The sequence below is a fragment of the Mauremys mutica genome, chromosome 20 (assembly GCF_020497125.1).
Source record: "Mauremys mutica isolate MM-2020 ecotype Southern chromosome 20, ASM2049712v1, whole genome shotgun sequence".
In the NCBI taxonomy this organism is placed as follows: Eukaryota; Metazoa; Chordata; order Testudines; family Geoemydidae; genus Mauremys; species Mauremys mutica.
This window is the reverse complement of record NC_059091.1, coordinates 9047672-9060098: the sequence shown is the minus strand read 5'-3', so window position 1 is coordinate 9060098 and position 12427 is coordinate 9047672. Positions and strand designations below refer to the sequence as shown.

The 12427-nt window shown below is 54.5% G+C and overlaps 1 protein-coding gene across 3 annotated transcripts in view; it reads right to left on the bottom strand.

Annotated features, from left to right (window-relative positions):
* The window catches only part of LOC123353370 (ras-related protein Rab-3C-like), a 1186649-nt gene that overhangs the window by 1066596 nt on the left and 107626 nt on the right, over positions 1 to 12427 (bottom strand). The gene's annotated exons all lie outside the window — the stretch shown is intronic.

The window sequence follows — 12427 nt, the reverse complement described above, 5'->3', positions numbered from 1 at the left end:
TGTGGGTGGTCAGGTTTAGTGGTCAGAGCAGGACCTGCAGCCAAGAACCAGAGCTGTGGGTCAGAGCCAGGGGCCAAATGCCAGCGCCAAGGGTCAGAGCCAGGGGCAGGAGCCAGGAGTCGGAACCCAGGGTCAGAATCGGGGTAGGAGTCGAAGCTGGAGATGAGGAATCGGAGCTGAGGGTCAGAACCAGGTTACCTGGGGAGGGACAAGGCAGGAGCAGGGCTGGACCAAGGCCGGAGCTACCATAGCTGTGGGCAAAAGCTTTGAGCAGCTACTGAACTGCCACTGCTGGGCTTAAGAGCCTCTCTGCTGACCCTTCCCACCAATCAGGCAGCTTGGTACAGGCTACCTGAGCTCGTTAGGTTGCCTGGAGACTGGCTCTGCTGCAGGCCCTGATTCCCGACAGATGGTACTTGTTGATGGTCCCATACGGCAGGTGATTCAAGGGAGGGACTCCTCAGGACTTGGGGCTCTCCAGTCCTCCCATCCTGGTGTCCATGAGCTCAAGGTGAAGAGAGACAAAGAAATACACGCAAGCTCCTCTTCCTAGGATCACTCTCATGTGTGGGTCTTACCAGGTCCCCTTTTCTTGTGGCCCCTCCTAGAGGAACAGCTCTGGTCCAATCAGTGTCACAGATGTGCTTCTTCCAAATAGATCAACCTTCCATTGAGGAAAAACACTGCACACACAAGTGGGTTTTGCCCATATAAAGTCAATTTCTGCTCAGTGACTTCCCCTTTCTCAGGTGTTTCCTGGTGGTTACCCCTGTCCTGTCTGGATTGTGGTGAGCAGTGTGGTGTGGTTCACCTGCCTTATTTCCTCCTCTGTCTGCTTTAGAACAACACATTCCCTGTGGCTAAAGAATTTTTTTCCTCTTCTGTTTGCCATTGCCTAGTGGAGTCTATCATAGAATCATAGAATCCCCCTGGGTAAGAACATAGGGAAGGATGGGAGAGAGATCCCAGAGGCCAAATTTAGGCTCCATGGTAACATTTCATGAAACGCTTCCAGGCCACACATATGGCCAGTTAGACAGGCAGAAATGCAGGGTCTCAATGCATGGATGAGACGATGGCTTAGGGACAAAGGGGTTAGATTTATTTGGAACTGAGGAACCTTTTGGGAAAGGGGGAGTCTATTCAGGCAGGATGGGCTCCACCTAAACCAAAATGGAACCACATTGCTGGCACTTAAAATTAAAGAGGTCATAGAGCAGTTTTTAAACTAAGGGCTGAGGAAAACAGGGCCGCCCAGAGGGGGGGAGCAAAGGGGGCAATTTGCCCCGGGCTCCGCAGGGGCCCCCAAGAGAACAGCGGAGGCTCCCGCCTCCGCCCCTCTCCTGGAGCCTCAGTGCATCAAGCGCCGAGTCTCCGCCGGGGCCCCTGAGCCCCGCCCTGCTCAGAGCCGCGTGGTGAGGGGGCGGGGCTGGGAGCTCCAGGCTGAGCTCAGCTCCCTCCGCTCGGCGGGGAGCTCCCAACCCCGCCCCCTCACCACGCGGCTCTGAGTGGGACAGAGCTCAGGTCCCGCCGGCCACACGCTGCGGCTGTTCCGGCGAGGCGCTGAGACTCCGGGTGAGGAGGGAGCCGGGGTAAGAGGCTGGGGCCGGGGCGGGGGGGAAGCGGGACTGGGCCGGGGCGGGGGAGAAGCGGGACCCGCCGCCGAAGCGCAGCCCGGTCTTCGGCGGCGGGGGGCCCCTTCCATTCCCCCCCGCCGCCGAAGACCCCGGGCCCCCGAAATCCTCTGGGCGGCCCTGGAGGAAAAGCCAACATGTGTGGAGGAGCATGTGGTTTGGACAGAGACATCCCTTAGGGGCGGATCTATTAATGGAGATTCTCTATGTCCTAGTAAGGAGGTGGCTAAGGAGAGGATGGAAGATGATAAAATACAGGTAGGCTCTGATGAGAAACAGTCAAATAAAAAAAGAGTCCCATTCAATTACATCATGTAATGGCAGACAGCTAAAAAGTGACAAGTTTTTAAAGCGCTCATATACCAATGCTAGAAGTCTAAACAATAAGATAGGTGAACTAGAGTAGGTCGTATTACATGAGGGTATGGATATAATAGGCATCACAGTAACTTGGTGGAATGAGGATAATCAATGCGACACAGTAATACCAGTGTACAAAATATATCGGAAGCACAGAACAGGAAATGCTGGTGAGGGAGTGGCAATAGAAAGCGTTAAGTCAAATGAAGTAAAAATCTTAAATGAACCAAACTGTCTGATGGAATCTCTATGGATAGTAATTCCATGCTCAAATAATAATATAGCAGTGTCCGCCAGCCTCACTTGGGCCCGTCCCCTTTGAGCTGCAGAGTTTTTAGAAGGAACCTGCCCCACTTGTGTGACAGGCTCTTAGCAGGGCCAGATTAATCATTTGTGAGCCCTGGCACCTGGACTGTGGCCCCGCCCCCTGCTCCGCCCACACTTTGCAGCAAGGCCCCGCCCCTGCTCAGCCTCTTCCCCTCCAAGGCCCCACCCACCGCTCGCACGGTTGGGAGGGAGCGGAGTCAGCGGCAGGCAGGAGGTGCAGAGGCTTAATCCCTGAGAGAGACTGGACCCCCGAGAAGGGCTGTCACACTGAAGGGGGTTCCCCCCAGGGACTCCACGGGGCCAAGAGAGGGCACAACCTGTGAGTCCGTGACAGCAGGGCCACAGTCCGGGTGCCACGGCCCCTTCTAAGTGTGGGCCCGGCACCAGTGTAAACCAGGCACGGTCTCTTAGATGGTATCAGAGCTGGTAACAACCATCCTGCTGCTGAGACAGGCTGGAGTGGCTGTTGTTACAGTCCGACCTGTTTCATCTCAGCTGGTGGTTGGGATTAGCTGGAGCCGGTAGAGGCGACGTCAACTGGGTCCCCTCTCCGGTCCCATCTGGTCAGGATGTCTCAGGCTCAGGATGACAAAGGTCTCGGGTCCCAGAAGATGTGGGGGAGGGGAGAACCATGATGGTGAAGCTCGTTCTAGTAGCCTAATTTTCTCCCCAAAGTCTCTTTCAGGTCCCCAAAAGGGAGCAATGGGTGAAACAGCCCATCCCCTCATTCCTTTGACCACCAAGTAGGTTTAATCTGCAGCACTGGATTCACTCCTTTCTGGTTCCACACGTTTCTTGTTTGCCAGGCGTGATCTGAACCCAGTCACTGAGTTACAGCAGAAGGCTCTTTCGTTTGGACTAACTCCATCTGTCTCTCGTTTGGGACCTTTTCCCATCAACCCTGGTTACTCTCGGTCATTGTACCATCTCAGGAACGCTCACAAACTTTTACAGCTGCATTCACAGTGAGGGTAAATTTGTCAGGCCAGTTATTAAGACCAGGTGCAGCAGGAGATAAGGGTGAGCGTTACGAATGCACCGTCCGAGTTCCCCTTTCCAAAGGGCCGTTACACTTTGAAAGTGACTGCAAAAAACCTGCTCCCAGACGACCTCCCTCATCCCTGTGGGTATCAGAGGTGCAGGGACTAACCTAAGCCATTCCTGCTTTTCTCTCTCATACGCCCAGCAGAGCCGGCCAGGGCCTGGTCTGGTTCAAGCCTCAGCAGAATTGTCACCCAAGTTCCTGTTGCAGGATCTTTGGGCTGGATCCCCAGATGATGTCAAGCGGGATCACACGGATGACAGCTGCTGTGCACCAGCCAAGGTGCTGGCCCATTCCTGGCACTGGAAAGCACTGACCAAAGAAATACATTCACTACTACAGGTGCCGACTCTGTGGGTGCTCTGGGGCTGAAGCATCCATGGGGAAAAAACAGTGGGTGCTAAGTACCCACCAGCCACCCATCCATCAGTTGTTTGGCCACCCTGCTGCTGATCAACTGTTTGGCAGCCAGTGGGAGGTGGTTAGGGGAGGGGGCGGAGCAGGGGTGGGATGAGGCGGGGCAAGGGCGGGGTCTTGGGGGAAGGGGTGGGGCAGGGGTGAGAATAGGCAGGGGGAAAGGCAGGGCCTTGGGGGAAGGGGTGGAGTTGAGGCAAGGCCGAGGTGGGGCACCCACCTGGAAAAATTAAAGTCAGCACCTGTGGCACTACAGTCGAGTCCTGGCTCTTCTCTCCCAGCAGACCCCCTGGGCTCTGCAGTCTGATGGGAATCCACCTCTGGCAAGACAGTGTTGTGTTCCCAGCGCCCCAGGGAGTCTGACTACCCTGCCGGGTAACCACCTCTCTTATCTGCAGAGCAGCTCTGCTTTCCGAGCCCTCCTCAAACCTCCCCACCGTTTGCTCCACATCGTCCCTTCTCTGTGCTGCTGCCCCAAGCCCCTCCTGCCCCACCGAGGCAAAATTCACCCCAGGGGTGGGGCAGGGCTAGCCCTTGTCACTGCTGGAGACCTGGAGTCCTGCTCCAGCCCTGCACCAGGAACTCCCACCGTTCCTTTCTTCCCGTCAGGCCCAAACAGCGCCAAAGCCTCATGCCGGCCCTCTGCCCAGGGGTCATTACACCCCAGAGAGAGGTTGGGCTGAGGGCTCGTACCTGCTCCCTTTGGTCGCTGATCACCACCAGATCAGCATTCTGGGCTAAGCAGGAGTTTCTCGCTGCCTCCCAGGTCTGGTTAGCCTGGGAGAAAAGGTAGCACCTCCCTTGGTCCTGGTCCCAGCCTGACTGGCACCAGGGAACACCTGCCGCAGAGAACACAGCAGAGAACACAGCTGTGAGCCCCTCCCCCGTTACTCGCCAACGAGGGGCCAATCCCCTCTCTCACATGCCGATGAGGGGCTGATCCCTCCGCCCCATGTGCCATGAGGGACCGATCCCTCCCTCACACGCGCCGATCAGGAGCCTATCCACCTCATCTCACGTGCCAACAAGGGGCCGATCCGCCGACCCCATGTACTGACGAAGGGCAGATCCCTCCCCCTCACGTGCCGATGGGGGGGCCGAACCCTGCCACGCCAGGTGCCGACGAGGGGCTCATCCCTCCCACCACATGGCGATGACGGGCCAATCCCCCCACCCAACGTGCCAATGAGGGACTAACCCCCCACCATGTGCTGACGAGGGCCCGATCCCACCCTCCCCACGTGCCGGCCAGCAACCGATCCCTCTCCCCACACGCACTGTTGAGGGGCCAATCCTTCCCCCCGCAGACACAGAGCACAGGCCAAACCACAGCAGGTGTGGGTACTCCACAGGAAACCTAAGCCACAGGTGAAAGCAGAAGCTATAGGCGGAGACATGGGGCACAGGCAGCCCCTCCATCCATCCTTATGGGCTCTGCTTTCACAGGGCGAGTGGCAGGGCCCCATTCCCAGGTTCCAGCCCCCACCCCTGGCACTAATGGGGGATTCTGCAGCCCCACACCCCAGCTAGGGGGGAGCCCCCCACCCCAGCTAGAATGTGACACTGCATTTGGATTCTCCCCACTCTGCTCTCACTTGCTGTGCTCCTCTGGGTTGTGGGGCCAGGGTCTCCCGGCTTGGTGAAAGAAGGGGTGGCCTGTGAAACTGAGCATGGCTTGTGTTAGTCTCAGGGCCATTGATAGGATACACACACACCCCACGGGGTGCTGCTCACCCCACCTCCCTGCACCCCAGAGGGTGATGCTTCAGCACCCCAACCCTGCCTAATGCCTGATCCCCACCTCCCTGCATCCCTAAACCAGATCAAGACTTTCCAGCATCTTTCTCCCCCACCTCATCTGCAGCCTGAACCACCCCTGATCCCTACATTCCTAAATTGGAAGGAGACACTGCAGCACCCTGACCCCTGTCCCTGCTGGGTGCTCATCCCCCTCCCTATGCCCCATGTGGTGCCATCCCTGTTCTCAGGGCACAGGCTGGGACATTAAGGAAAGGAAAACTAAGAACATTCAAGAGGAGCCCAGAGAGCACCTCCTATTTACCCCTGTCCTCCAGCCCTGATCTTACCAGCCGGGCCCCTCTTGGTTGTGGGGCTGGGGTCCCCGGCCATGTCTGAAAATGGGACCATCTAAGAAACTGAGCAGAGCCCCAGTGTGAGCCTCAGGTACATCACAAGCCTCTCCCAAAGGGTGGGTTGGCAGCTTCTCAGTCTGGTCTGTCAACTCTGTAGTTGGGTGGGGAGGAAATCCCAGCGAGGGGCTCCCCCAGCCCATTGGGGCTCTCACCTTCTTGGGGCAGGGATGAGCAGGATTTGGGGAGGGGAGAATCTCAAACCCTAATAATAATAATGCCTCCCCCTTCTCATCAGTAGAGCAAACAAAGCCTTTGTGAAGGGGGTCAGGCTCATGAGCACCATTTTATAAATGGGGAAACTGAGGCACAGGGCATTGATGTGACTTGCCTAAGGTCACACCACTCAAATAGAACCCTGGTCTCCTAGGGCTTAGTCCTATTCTGTCTCTACTAGTCCATGCTGTCTCAGAAGGTGCCTAGCTCTCACCAGACCAGCTCTGGTGGGGGTACGGGGTCCAGGTCATGGTGGCTACTCACGGTAGAGGAGGTAGAGGAGGACCCGGGTCATCAGGAGCAGTTTGATGGCCACAATGATCAGGGTAGGGATCACCAGCTGCCAGTTCGTGAAGGGGGGATCTGGAAAGGGGGGAAAATGGCTCTGATAATCCTGTCCTGGCCATACCCTAGATTTTACCCCACCCCCAAGCACTGAATGGGACACACTTTCGATCAAGCCTGACAATAATTAAAGGGGCAGGGATTGGTGTGTAGCATCTTTAGCTAAAAGAGCTTTTCTCCCCACTGTGTCTCAGGCATTTGAGTTATATGTGCACCCACAAAAATGAAAAAGATGAAGCCAAAGGGACAAACTCTGCTCCCAGTTACACCAGTGTAAATCTAGCCTGAAGGCAACAGTATGACTCAGGATTTACACTGGTGTAAATGGGAGCAGACGTTGGGTCAAATAGTTTCCAAACCTTTGGAGGAAAATAATCACGTCACTTGCCAGGCAGTGAAGTTTCCCCAGGTGTGACCCTGTCAGTCCTGCCAGCTCCCCAGTAACCCTTGGGGCTTCCAGGGATGGTAGGGTAGGTGAGACCCCCATTTCTGATCTAGTTTTGAAAAGAGGAAAAAAACAAACTGCTTTTTTAACTTTCTTCCAGCACCACAAAGGAGCAAAAAGGGAAGGAACCCAGCTGCCACCCCCAGGAAACGAGCAACACACGGAGCAGCAGGTTCATAGGATAGAATAGAATCATAGAATCTCAGGGTTGGAAGGGACTTCAGGAGGTCATCTACTCCAACCTACTGCTCAAAGCAGGACCAAACCCAACTAAATCATCCCAGCCAGGGCTTTGTCAAGCCTGATCTTAAAAACCTCTAAGGAAGGAGAGTCCACCACCTCCCTAGGTAATCCATTCCAGTGCTTCACCACCCTCCAACTGAAAAAGTTTTTCCTAATATCCAACCTAAACCTCCCCCTCTGCAACTTGAGACCATTACTCCTTGTTCTGTCATCTTCTACCACTGAAACAGTCTAGATCCATCCTCTTTGGAACCCCCTTTCAGGTAGTTGAAAGCAGCTATCAAATCCCCCCTCATTCTTCTCTTCTGCAGGCTAAACAATCTCAGTTCCCTCAGCCTCTCCTCATAAGTCATGTGCTCCAGCCCCCTAATCATTTTTGTTGCCCTCCGCTGGACTCTCTCCAATTTATCCACATCCTTCTTGTAGTGTGGGGCCCAAAACTGGACACAGTACTCCAAATGAGGCCTCACCAGTGCTGAATAGAGGGGAATGATCACATCCCTCGATCTGCTGGAAATGCCCCTAATTATACAACCCAAAATGCCATTAGCCTTCTTGGCAACAAGGGCACACTGTTGACTCATATTCAGCTTTTCGTCCACCGTAACCCCTAGGTCTTTTTCTGCAGAACTGCTGCCCAGCCATTCGGTCCCTAGTCTGTAGCAGTGCATGGGATTCTTCCGTCCTAAGTGCAGGACTCTGCACTTGTCCTTGTTGAACCTCATCAGATTTCTTTTGGCCCAATCCTCTAATTTGTCTAGGTCCCTCTGTATCCTATCCCTACCCTCCAGCGTATCAACCACTCCTCCCAGTTTAGTGTCATCTGCAAACTTGCTAAGGGTGCAGTCCACACCATCCTCCAGATCGTTAATGAAGATATTGAACAAAACCGGCCCCAGCACCGACCCTTGGGGCACTCCACTTGATACCGGCTGCCAGCTAGACATGGAACCATTGATCACTACCCGTAGAGCCCGACCATCTAGCCAGTTTTCTATCCACCTTACCGTCCATTCATCCAGCCCAGACTTCTTTAACTTGCTGGCAAGAATACTGTGGGAGACTGTATCAAAAGCTTTGCTAAAGTCCAGAAATAGCACATCCACTGCTTTCCCCTCATCCACAGAGCCGGTTATCTCATCATAGAAGGCAATTAGGTTAGTCAGGCATGACTTGCCCTTGGTGAATCCATGCTGACTGTTCCTGATCACTTTCCCCTCCTTTAAGTGGTTCAGGATTGATTCCTTGAGGACCTGTTCCATGATTTTTCCAGGGATTGAGGTGAGACTGACTGGCCTGTAGTTCCCTGGATCTTCCTTCTTCTCTTTTTTAAAGATGGGCACTACATTAGCCTTTTTCCAGTCATCTGGGACCTCCCCCGATAGCCATGATTTTTCAAAGATAATGGCCAATGGCTCTGCAATCTCATCGGCCAACTCCTTTAGCACCCTCGGATGCAGCGCATCCGGCCCCATGGACTTGTGCTCGTCCAGCTTTCCTAAATAGCCCCGAACTACTTCTTTCTCCACAGAGAGCTGGTCACCTCCTCCCCATACAGTCACCTCCTCCCCCAAAATAGGCCCAAGGAGCATGAGCACGGGATTCAACATGGCCTGCTCCAAGGTGCAACCCCTGCCCCCCACAGGACGTTCCCAACGCGGCCTTCCCCAGGGATCTCCACGCTGCAGGATGTGCCCGATGTAGCCTGCTCCCGAGATCTTTGCCCTACAGGACGTGCCCGACGTGTCCGGCTCCAGGGATCTTTGCCCTACAGGACGTTCCCAACGCGGCCTGCCCCAGGGATCTTTGCCCTACAGGACGTTCCCAACGCGGCCTTCCCCAGGGATCTCCACGCTGCAGGATGTGCCCGATGTAGCCTGCTCCCGAGATCTTTGCCCTACAGGACGTGCCCTACAGGACGTTCCCAACGCGGCCTGCCCCAGGGATCTTTGCCCTACAGGACGTTCCCAACGCGGCCTGCCCCAGGGATCTTTGCCCTATAGAACGTTCCCGACGCAGCCTGCCCCAGGGATCTCCACGCTGCAGGACATACCCGATGTGGCCTGCCCCAGGGATCTCCACGCTGCAGGACATACCCAATGCGGCCTGCCTCAGGGATCTTTCCTCTACAGGACGTTCCCGACGCGGCCTGTCCCAGGGATCTCCACGCTGCAGGACATACCCGACGTGGCCTGCCCCAGGGATCTCCACGCTGCAGGACATACCCAATGCGGCCTACCTCAGGGATTTTTCCTCTACAGGACGTTCCCGACGCGGCCTGCCCCAGGGATCTCCACGCTGCAGGACATACCCGATGTGGCCTGCCCCAGGGATCTTTACCCTACAGGACGTTCCCGACGCGGCCTGCCCCAGGGATCTCCACGCTGCAGGACATACCCGACGTGGCCTGCCCCAGGGATCTCCACGCTGCAGGACATACCCAACGCGGCCTGCCCCAGGGATCTTTCCTCTACAGGACGTTCCCGACGCGGCCTGCCCCAGGGATCTCCACGCTGCAGGAAATACCCGACGTGGCCTGCCCCAGGGATCTTTGCCCTACAGGACGTTCCCGACGCGGCCTGCCCCTAGGGTGAGCAGATGTCCAGATTTTATAGGGACAGTCCTGATTTTTGGATCTTTTTCTTATATAGGCTCCTATTACCCACCACCCCGTGTCCCGATCTTTCAAATTTGTTGTCTGGTCACCCTACCTTCCCCAGGGATCTTTGCCCTATGGGACGTTCCCAATGCAACTTTCCCCAGGGATCTCCACCCTGCAGGACATGCCTGACGTGTCCTGCCCCAGGGATCTTTGCCCTGCAGGACATTGCCTACGGGGCCTGCCCCAGGGGTCTTCGCCCTGCAGGACGTTCCCATCCTGGCCTGCCCCTGGGATCTCCATGCTGCAGGACGTTCCCGACTCAGCCTGCCTTAGCGTGCCACATCCTTCCTGTGCAGACAGAGGCTGCCACGGAGACGTGACTGTGTGGCGGTCACTGGGACATGACTTTATGTGGGCTGGACACTGTTCTCATGAGTACCAAGGGATCTGGGCTGCCCTGCACAAAGCTCTTTGAGCTAGACTGCCCCCCTGGTAGGCCCTGATGCCAAGAAATAGGGTCAGGGGCTTGTGCCTCCTCTATCCAGCATAGCCCCTAACATAGGCTATGGAGCCCTTCAGTGCTGCCCTAAGTGGCTCCCTTGTTCCAGGGACCTGATAGGGCTTTTCAGAATGGAAGGGAGGGGGCAGGTACCCCCTCAGAGCCACTGCAGCCCAGTCCCCCAGCCCAGTGTTCAGAGTCCCCCCTCTAGTGGCTGAGTCATTTAAGAGGATAAAAATCTACTACCACTTCCAACTATTATCCTGTTAGCTGAAATGGGGCTTTTAGTGCTTTAGAATCCCAGGTCCAATCCTCAGTGGTGACCACAGGGGGCCAGGAATGCCAGGACCAAATGCAGGCGGGATGATTTAGGGAAGCTGTCTATGTACAGCTGACATGCAGTGGTCATGCAGCCTCGGTGGAGGAGGAAGAGTGGAGCTAAACAGGACCACAAACAGCTCAGACATCGCCAAGTGTTTATCAGCACTGGGTATAATTAGCCCACGTACCTTATTATAGTAAATATTTTCCATGTTTGCCAGGAACTGTTTAAGACATTGATTTTAAGGGACATCTGCATCATGCTGAGCTTGTTGGAAGCTGCCTAGGCTCCAAGCCACCCAGCCATGGAGGAACTTATGGCGCTAGAGAGAGACATCAGGGAGCAGCTCCTTGGCTGGAGCTCTGCTGATTTGCACCCTTGCCTCCAGCTACATCATCTCAAGACTTATTACTGTTTCCATTCCCATTGCACCCAAGTCCAAACACCTCACCTGCCCCAAGAGCTCACAACCTAGCAGGCACCCTAGAGGAGAGAAGGGAAGGTTCATGATCCCCAGATCCTAGCTGAGGCCCAGAGGGATTATGTGATTAACTCAAGGTCACACCAGGAGGCTATGGCAGAGCTGGGAATTGAGCCCTCATTACCACAGTCCCAACAACCTGCCTACAACTCCAGCCTTCCTCCTATCCAGTGTTGCCTCCTGAGCCAGATTTTTGAAAGACCTCAGCTCCCATTTAGATGCCAAGAGAAGTGGGCCAGATGTTCAAAAGAGTAACACCTAGATCCTAAACTCTAGAAATTAGAGATCCCTAGCTCTTGTCTAGCGCTTTTCATCAGTAGATCTCAAAGCACTTTACAGGTAGGTCAGGATCATTATCCCTATTTTACAGATGGGGAAACTCATAGACTCATAGACTTAAGGTCAGAAGGGACCATTATGATCATCTAGTCTGACCTCCTGCACAACGCAGGCCACAGAATCTCACCCACCCACTTCTGTAACAAACCCCTAACCTATGTCTGAGTTATTGAAGTCCTCAAATCATGGTTTAAAGACTTTGAGGTGCAGAGACTCCTTCAGCAAGTGACTCGTGCCCCACGCTGCAGAGGAAGGCGAAAAACCTCCAGGGCCTCTGCCAATCTGCCCTGGAGGAAAATTCCTTCCCGACCCCAAATATGGCGATCAGATAAACCCTGAGCATGTGGGCAAGACACCCAGGAAAGAATTCTCTGTAGTAACTCAGATCCCACCCCATCTAACATCCCATCACAGACCATTGGGCATATTTACCTGCTAATAATCAAAGACCAATTAATTGCCAAAATTAAGCTATCCCATTATGTCATCCTCTCCACAAATTTATCAAGCCTAATCTTGAAGCCAGATATGTCTTTTGCCCCCACCGCTCCCCTTGGAAGGCTGTTCCAGAACTTCACTCCTCTGATGGTTAGAAACCTTCATCTAATTTCAATTCTAAACTTCCTAGTGTCCAGGTTATATCCATTTGTTCTTGTGTCCACATTGGTACTAAACTTAAATAATTCCTCTCTCTCCCTGAGGCACAGAGCAAGGAAGTTGACTTTCCAAAGGTCACCAAGCAGGCCAGGTGCAGTACTATCCACTGGGTGCCACTACCTGATTATTTCTGTAATCCAATGGATCTGCAAGCTTGCTGCCCCGGGCTGATGATGCAATTATTGTATCAGTTATAAACTATATACGGCTCCCTTGTCACTTTTTCAGCTTTTTCTTAAAGAGACGGTGTTCTTCATTGTCTGTGCCCTGGTCTACACTACAAACGTATGTCGGTATCACTATGTCAATCAGGACACCTGAGTGATGCAGTTACACTGACCTAACTCCTGG